The sequence below is a fragment of the Lupinus angustifolius genome, unplaced genomic scaffold (assembly GCF_001865875.1).
Source record: "Lupinus angustifolius cultivar Tanjil unplaced genomic scaffold, LupAngTanjil_v1.0 Scaffold_289, whole genome shotgun sequence".
Lineage (NCBI taxonomy): Eukaryota > Viridiplantae > Streptophyta > Magnoliopsida > Fabales > Fabaceae > Lupinus > Lupinus angustifolius.
Window position 1 is genome coordinate 621720 of NW_017727607.1, and position 9103 is coordinate 630822.

The 9103-nt window shown below is 38.7% G+C and overlaps 1 pseudogene; it reads right to left on the reverse strand.

Moving 5' to 3' along the window:
* Positions 1-7416: 7416 nt before the first annotated feature.
* Positions 7417-9103, reverse strand: part of LOC109340940 — an 8874-nt pseudogene continuing 7187 nt past the window's right edge.

Here is a 9103-nt window from a genome sequence, read left to right on the forward strand (position 1 = left end):
ATGTGTGTTGTGTTGTTGTATTAAGGTGTTATTCGAGAATATTTATGAATAATAAAACAACACTTTTCTAAGAATGTGTTGTTATATATATGCAATACAATAACGCAAGAATTAGCGTTTTGTGTACGATGTGTTGTTGTATGTATGCAATATATGATAGCGCTTTTTGTGTGATGTGTTGTGGTATATATTCAATACAACAATGTATTATAAGCACTGTTAATAATGACAATATACTACTGTTGTCAAATAGAATGTGCACACTATTATATATTTCATATGTAGTGAAAACAAAAGTTGTTTATCACTATACTTTGGCTTCTATTGAACTGCAACTTTGGTGAAGTAAAAAAAACGTCGCCACACCTAATCCTAACCTTACTCCCATTAGACAAACTCAGAAAAATACCTAATTACTTAGTTGATTATCACTATACTTTGGCTTCTAATTCACTGCCATCTTCTTCACCTCAAGTTAAGTATCCTATTTGTGATCAACGTTCATATGATTCTCTATATATGCATTATAAAAATATTCTCTAGCCATATCCATTAGCCATACCCCTATGCATTATTTTGAGGCCATCATCCATGATTGTTGGAGGCAAGCCATTCCTGCAGAATTATCTACAATGGATAAAAAACACTTGGATCTCAATTGATTTGCCTACAAAAAAGAAATCCACGAGATGTAAATGGGTTTTTAAAATCAAACACAATATTGATGAATCACTAGAGAGATACAAAGCAATATTGGTTACCAAGGAATACCTCAAACTGAAGGAGCGGACTACATTGACATTTTCATCCCTATTGTGAAAATGGAAACCATAAGAGTATTACTTTTACTTGAAGGCACATAAAACTGGCATCTATATCAGTTAGACATCAATGCAGCCTTCCTACATAGAGATCTAAGGAAAGAATTCTATATTAAAATCTCACTTGGTCTCAACAACAATCATGTTGGTCTTGTTTACAAGTTGAGGAAGTCAACTTATGGCTTAAGACAAGCCATTAGACAATGACATGACAAATTAACCTACACTTTGGTACAATTGGTTATTCTAAATCCCATTATAACCATTCTCTCTTTATCAAATCTATTAACTCTGGTTTTACTGTCAGTTTAGTATATGTTGGTGATTTAATCCTAGTGAGTAATGATATACATGAGATAGAACTTACTAAAATAGTATTGAATAACAAATTCAACATCAAAGACCTTGGAATGTTAAAAAATTTATTGGGAATGGAGGTAGATAAATCCAAATGGTGTATAAATTTGTACCAAAGAAAATAAACTTTGGATCTCTTACAAGAATCACGATTTCTTGGAGCTAAAGCATTATCCAATCCTATGGAGTACAACAACAAACTACAAGCTAGTTCAGGGGACCCTCTTGATGATCCTACATCTTATAGAAAACTATTGGGGAAACTATTGTACATCACTCACACACAAGACTAGAAGTATGCTTTGTTGTTGGATGCATAAGCCAGTTTCTTGAATCACACACCAATATTCATGAACAGACTGCTCATAGGATTCTCAAATATCTCAAAACTTCACCTAGATAAGGACTTCTTTTTCCAAGTAATAACACAACCACTTAAAAAGGATTTTCAAATTCAGATTTAGGAACATGTCTAGACACTAGAAGATTAGTCACAAGATGGTGTTTCTTCCTAGGATTAGCTCTCATTTCATGGAAAAGCAAAAGGAAAAACACAGTTTCAAGATCTTCATTAGAAGCAGTAGGGCATTTGCTATAGTATCTTGTGAAGCACAATGGCTTATTTTTATATTCAAGGACTTGAGGATATCTCATTCAATACATGTTTGCTTGTTCTGTGATAATAAATTTGCTTTACACATACCAGCAAACCCAGTTTTTTATAAGAGAACCAAGCATATTAAGATAGATTGTAATGTGGTTCGTGAAAGAGTTCAGAATAGAACAATGCATCTTCGTCCTATCTCCACATCTCTCCAACTTGTATACATCTTCATTAAATCTCACCCCTCTACATTTCAACAATTTAGTATCCAAGCTTGACATGATTATTTTTCATATGCCAACTTGAGGGGCTGTTAAGAAGCAAGCATGTTATCGAAGAAGAATCCAATTAAGCCTACTTAACTTGAAGCCTTTGACTTGTTATTTTTTGTAGGTTTTGGATTGTTAGTTAGTTTTTAGTTCTTAAAGATACTGAAAGAACTAAGTATATATATATATTAGTTCTTAAAGATACTGAAAGATATTGTAAAATTCCAAGTTTCAATCGATCATTGATCATCAATATGACAAGAATTATTTTCTTCTTCTTCTTCTCTATTCGGTTTGATTGGTTTGTTGGTATCTTTCTTCCTTTTCTTGTTTGTTATTTTTTGCAATGTCATTTACCATTTTACAGAGGAAGCGGAGGCTTATCTAGAATCAACATCATTAGAAAGAAGTACATATTCAATACATTTCTTAAGGGAGTTAAATTAACAAGCATCATTACTCATTTCAAAGTCGAACAAGCCCATATATAATTACATCTATAAAACCTATTGTAAAACTTGATCAAACCACGAGGAAAGAAATCAATGTTAGTGTAAGAATGGGTTAGTGGGGAACATTATCCAATCTTTATGATCAACAAAGGGTTAAGTTTGTATATCATAAATGAGAGTTGACTAGATCCAACTCTGAAAATATTATCTTTGCTTAAGATGATAAGTATTTTTTGTGTGCTTAATTCATATTATCTATGTGTCTATGTTGAGTCAAATCATATGTTTTAATTATTACAATCTTCTATATGATCTCTCGAATAAGTGGTACTATGATCTATGCCTATATTTTTGTATCATTGAATCTCATCATATGTATCTAAGTTGTAGTGTTTATGCTTATATCACATTATATATTAACAACATTGTTGTTTTAGTGAACAAGTTTGGTTGGACTGGAGGTCCGGGTAGTGCTTCTTTGGTATCCAGGCTGGAGTTCTTCAGGAATCTGGATGGAATTGACTTGGACCTACCAGTGGAGGTACCTGAAAAGGTTCTACGATGATCAAGTCAGTAAGACTATAGAGGTAATGCTCGGGAGCAATAAATGAGATAGAGAAATAGAGACAGCAAGTATGAATGATAATGATAATCAATGTATGTTACTTCCTAATGGGGGAGACCCATATTTATAGTGGTTGAAATGGATGACGTGACTTTGGAGAGTATTGTTGGCATGGCCGACCATTCTAACCTGTCGGGGGTTCTTTTTCCATGGCAAGTGGTATTGGCAGGGTCGTACTCCGTACATAGTTTACTCTTAGCTTGTGGCCGGTTTGGTAGCCGTATTGCGTTTTGTTCTTGTCATGGGGTGAAATGGTAGGTGCGGTTGTAAGGTGGCGCGACAGTGCATTGTTGGCAGCGCATTAGACGGGGAGTGGTCCTAGACCCGACACGTGGCTGGCCACCATTAATTGTTTTTGGTTATCGGACCGCTTTGCAGCGCAAAGTACTTGAGCGTGTTTTCCGGTTCATTTCTTGCTATTTTATTGTCTTGGTTCCTAGGTCGTCGTTGGATCACACTTGAGTGTCTTTTGCACGGGTAGGATGCATTTGAGTTGGGTCGTGTGGGGTGGCCTTGGCCCAGCTTTGTCTATAAATAGGGGGAATTCCTCTTCATTTTCTTCACTTTGTTTTCTGAATTCTCTGCTACCACACCTACTCTACTTCCGATCAACCTCGTTTATTCTTTCAACTCATTTCAAACTTCTTTCAAGGTAACTTCAATGTTCTTTTTTACTTTCATAATCATGGTCCTTATTTCCGACCTAGAGTGTAGTTCCGATGAGGTGGAGGTTTTGTTCGGACCTCAGCCTAATTTTGTCACACATTCGTCCTGTTCTAGGGATTGACTCGCCCGAGAGGAGCCAATTATTTGACACGCTCGGCCTCGATGGCCGTTGGAGTTGGAGGTTGATAAGAAGAGAGGTCGTAGGAATGGACCATGCAGCTTTTTCGGGGAAGCGGCGTTTGGTCATGGACTGGGAATCCAGTTTAGAATCTTATACTTCTTCTAGTAACAGGTTGCGGATGTCGAGAACATACATGGTAAGAGCGGATAGGTTTCAGATCCATGAGGGTCTAGATTACCCTGACTCCCGCTATTGGTGGGTTGACCGGGAAGTGTTGGACACTGCTAGTTATTTTCCTGAGAAAGTGACGCCCAATGTTGTTGTGTTGGCTCGTGCATAGAACTGTACACTACTACATGCTCTGACTTCTGAAGATCGAGTTTGCTAGGATCTTTACGTGGATCGAGTGGACAAATATATTTTCTTTATGTACGAATATTACACCTGGAAGATCAGCCTCAAAATACCTTTGGATGACTGGTGTGTGGATGTGTTGAACAATTTTGGGGTTACCCCGTCTCAACTACAACCAAACGCCTAGGGATTTATCCAGGCGTTCAGGCTTTTACTGCAAGGTGAGGAGGTTCCCTTGCACAGTTCGCCTATTCTTCTGGATGTTCTGGGTGACCCATAGCTCCAACCCAAATGAAGAGAGGATTGGACACCACGGGTGGACTTGCCTTCAGTCAAAGAACAAGCATGCCTTGTTCAACCCATTCGAGTCTTCTGCCAAAAATTGGAAAGCGGAGTTCTACCGGGTTGAAGTCCAGGGAGCGGCCCATGAATGGGCTTCTGGATCCTAGTGAGAGCGTCATTTTTAGTTCTCCTACAGCAACAGCCTCCATCAGACGTCGGCCAAATGGTTCAGTTACGCCTTTGAGAGCCTCGAGGGCCCGAAGGTTGAGGTGGCCCAGATAATGTTGGGATGGGTTGACAGTGGCTCGGTGCTATCTTGTTCGGACCTGTCAAAAGGTGATCAGGAATTTGAACACCGAATTGGTAGGTATTACGTAGTATATCTGAACCTTTTAAGCTTTTGGTTGCGTACTCATCTTTTTTTCTTTTTTGCAGCTATTATGGCCGACTGTTTAGTGAAGAATCGACTGCTGAGCCAGATCATCCGGTGATCAAGGCCGAGGAAACCAGCTCGAACGGGCTTGCCCCTTCTCGCCTCAAGTCAATCCAGGGGGAGCTCACCTCCTCTGACTAGTCGAGGAGCATATCTTCCACCTCATCATCCTCTTCTAGTCAACTAGAATGGGCTAGTCCAAGCAACTTTAACTGTTCCCACGGTCCTAGTCATGGTTTTTTCTGCGTTGGAAGCTCTAACCGAGCAGGGGGCTCCGGCAGAGCCCAGTATTATCGTTCCCCCGCATGCTATCTGCCACACTATGGGGAAATGGAAAGTTCTAAGTGTGGAGGGCTGGCCCCTTGTAGGATACTTTGATGCATCGTCTGTCCGAAACATGATGAGGCAGTTCCAAGCAACTTCTATCATTGTTGTGTCAACCGCTAAGTACTTGGAAGGCGAAGGCGCAATAACTAAGTGGTTGGGGGCGAGGCCCTATAGGTTGTCCAAGATCGCCATTCCGTGGAGCTGTAGAAGGTGGAGGAGGCCCATGCGGCAGAAGTGAAGGGGTTGTAGGCCCAGATAATGGCGTTTAGCTAAGAGATGTCTAGTCTTTCGCACTAGTACGAGGAAGCCTTCTGATCCGTCCTAACTGCCCAACAGGAATTGGTCGATTCCCAAAATGAGATGTCCAGCCTGATGGCACATTATGAGGAGGTCACAGGCGAGATCTGTCAGCTTAATGATGAGTTGAAGTTGTCGGATGAGTAGGGACCGATGGCTCAAGACTCCCACAACCAAGCCCGAAAGGAGGATGCCCGTCTAGCTGAAGAGGTGGTTGCCCTCAGGTTGGAGAGGGATGGGCTAGCAACGAAATGAGATTTTGTTTCTAGCTTGACAATAGAGTCAGTGTAACTTGCATGGGACAACACCTTTGCCCAGAACAGTCTGAAGTACCCGAGCGAGGATTGGTCTTGGACACACATCAATATGTATGTCCATGATGGGGAATTGTTGTGGGAGGAGGATATCTCTATCATGAAATTGCCAGTCCTAGGAAGGGGGGAGTCTTGCCTTCTTTTATTTTTCGCATTGTGAGAAGTTAATTATTGTTAGTAAGGTACCCTTGACCTGAAATGACATCATAAAAAGGCATGTTTCAATTAATTTTCTCACAAAAGCGAAATTGTTCGGCCTTTATGCTTCGAATAATAATTAATAACCAAATATATATTTGTCGGATGTAACCCTTTTAATCACAGTCTGACTTAGCAAACTAAGTGTTTTTTTTTCGGAGTCAGTCGTGCAGTACTTGTTGCTTTAAAAAGGGGCTAACCCAAGAGTTCAATGGAACGAACTTGACCAGAAGTATTAATATCACAAGTAATTGATCATTGAATAAGATAGTATTGGTCGGGGTAACCCAGAGAAGTTGAATGTAAACAACTCGAAGATAATAAAATAAGCCCAACTTGGGAAAGTAATAATGTTGAACATGATCGGGAACATAAAAAATATATTTAATTGTTTCTAGAAAAGCAATAATGATAACCAGAAGGGTTGATGATAGATTAAACTAAACTCAGAGGTAGTGATGTTTTCTGTGTTAAGTCTGAGTCCAACCAAGTTGAGTGGCCTGAATGTGAATCTAGTCGAGGGGAATAAAGTCCATGCCTTGGGTGGCTATTTATCTTCCATCAAAAGGCAACATGGTCCGCACCTTGAGGGGTATTTGAAGTTGGACCACCGGTCAAGAGGACAAGGTTCGCACCCTAGCTGATTTTTTTACTGCCACCTAAGGGGGATAATGTCCGCACCTTGAGGGGTATTAATGTTGAGTTGTTGACCAATGGGGACATGTTATGCTCCTTGGGATAATTAGTTGACCGCCATCGAAGGGGGACATGGTCTACGCCTTGAGGGGTATTAATGTTGAGTTGTCGACCAAGGGGGACATGATCCACTCCTTTGGATGATTAGTTGAGCATCATCGAGGGAGACATGGTCAGCATCTTGAGGGGTATATGAAGTTGGTCCAACGGTCAGGGGGACAAGGTCCGCTCCCTGGGTGATTTTTTGACTGTCGTTGAAGGGGTACATGGTCCGCACCTTGAGGAGTATTAATGTTGAGATGCTCCCTATGATAAAACGTGAAATCAACAATAACTCGTTACCATATATTTGTTATGTGTGTTACAGGAGCTGTCCGACAACGAGTGGGCCGACATTACACTTAGAGGATTAAGAAATAACAACTTCGGGGGTATTTGATGCTTGGGTTGACATAAAAAGTATGCCACTATTGCAAGTTTTCAATTTTGGTAGGTGAAAGGAGCCTGGGTGAAGGAGACAAATAATCTGCCGGCCGCTGAATTAGGTGCATAGACCGGAAGCTTCTCCCCTGTAGCCTGACTATCCATTGCCACCATGTACAAAATAGGAACAATTTCAGAACATTTATTTTCCTAAATTCCACCAAAATTTTCCCATTTGGTAGCCAATTCAGACATAGTATGTGTTGATGAACCATCTTCTTTGATTGCATTAGCAGCAGCATCTTTTAAACCATTCATTCTTTTCCTAATTTCTTTACCTTCAACCCCTTCAATCAAACACTTTATCACCTTTTCAATTTCCTCCTTTTCTACTATACCATCCTCATTAACTGTAGGCCTCAATGCAAATTTAAGACCATTAGTTAACATCACTGCATTCATTCTTTGCTCTACAAAGAGTGGCCATGTTATAAGTGGAACTCCTTCTTGCATGCTTTCCAATATTGAATTCCAACCACAATGACTTAAGAATCCACCAACAGAATTATGACCAAGTACTTGTATTTGTGGGGCCCATGATGGCACAACTAAACCTTTGTCTTTTGTCCTTTCCAAAAACCCATTTGGTAAATATTTCAAAGGGTCATCATTTTGAGCACCTAGGTAAGCAGCACTATTTGAATTACTTGGAGATCTTAAAACCCATAAGAACTTTTGATCACTCAATTCTAATCCCAAAGCTAGCTCATTGACTTGGTTTTGAGTGAGTGTTCCACCACTTCCAAATGAAACATATAACACAGAACTAGGTGGTTGGTTGTCCAACCATCTTAAACATTCTAACCCATTATCTTCAATTGTTGAACCTTTGAGCTCATCTTGCCATTTAAATTCTCTTCCAATGCTTTTAATCTGTAGTTTTGTTTTTGTAGAAGAGATAATCGGAGGAATAAACTTTTAAGAGAATGACAAAATAGTAGAGAAATGAGAATAATAATAGGAACAGTTTTTTTTACAATAATTATTTTATTAATATTCAACATAAATTTGGTAGTGGTTAGAAATAGACTCTCACATAAATTTAGAGAAATATAGTATTACCTAGGACCAATAAAACAGTTTCACTTCATTAACTTTTGCACTACTATATACTTTTATGAAATTCCAAATTTTCATGTTCTAGATCTAGATATATTTATTTAGATAAGTATTCTAAATTTTATTGTGAGTCCTTAAGAATCTAAGTTGTGTTTTGGAGATGAATGCATGAAAATGGAAGACTTCAAATTCATCTCACAATTGTATTTCATATCTCTAAATCTTTCATTTCTCTTCTTTCTCCTTAAAAACTCAACTCGCAAATGAACAGTAAATTAAAGAAATCAATTGAGAAAAAGTACATAGAAAATGGTCTTTTTGAATAAACTAAAAATTACAAGTTAATTTTCCAAAACAACATTTTTTCTCAATTTCTTAAAAAACTTTGCCCTTAAATTAGAAATCCATTTTTTCAATATGTGCATCTAGAGTATGTTAGAATTTCTGACAATTTATGGGTCACAAATATAATTCTATGATTGTGTTATGGCCACTATGTAATTAGCCAAAATATAAAATGATCTTCAGTAATTAATTTCGTGGCTAAGGGCATATGTGTCATGAAATAATATAAGTGTAGATACCTTCAGGCAATTTATGATTTGATGAAGGGACTGAATCAGAATTATTGCAACTAAAGTAGTAACCACTACGGGGTTACTTTTATGGGTTATGGTCCCCATTTGTAGAGCAACAGGTTTTCATGTGTAAAGGTTAAGGAGAATAAGGTAGGATGAGAATAGTG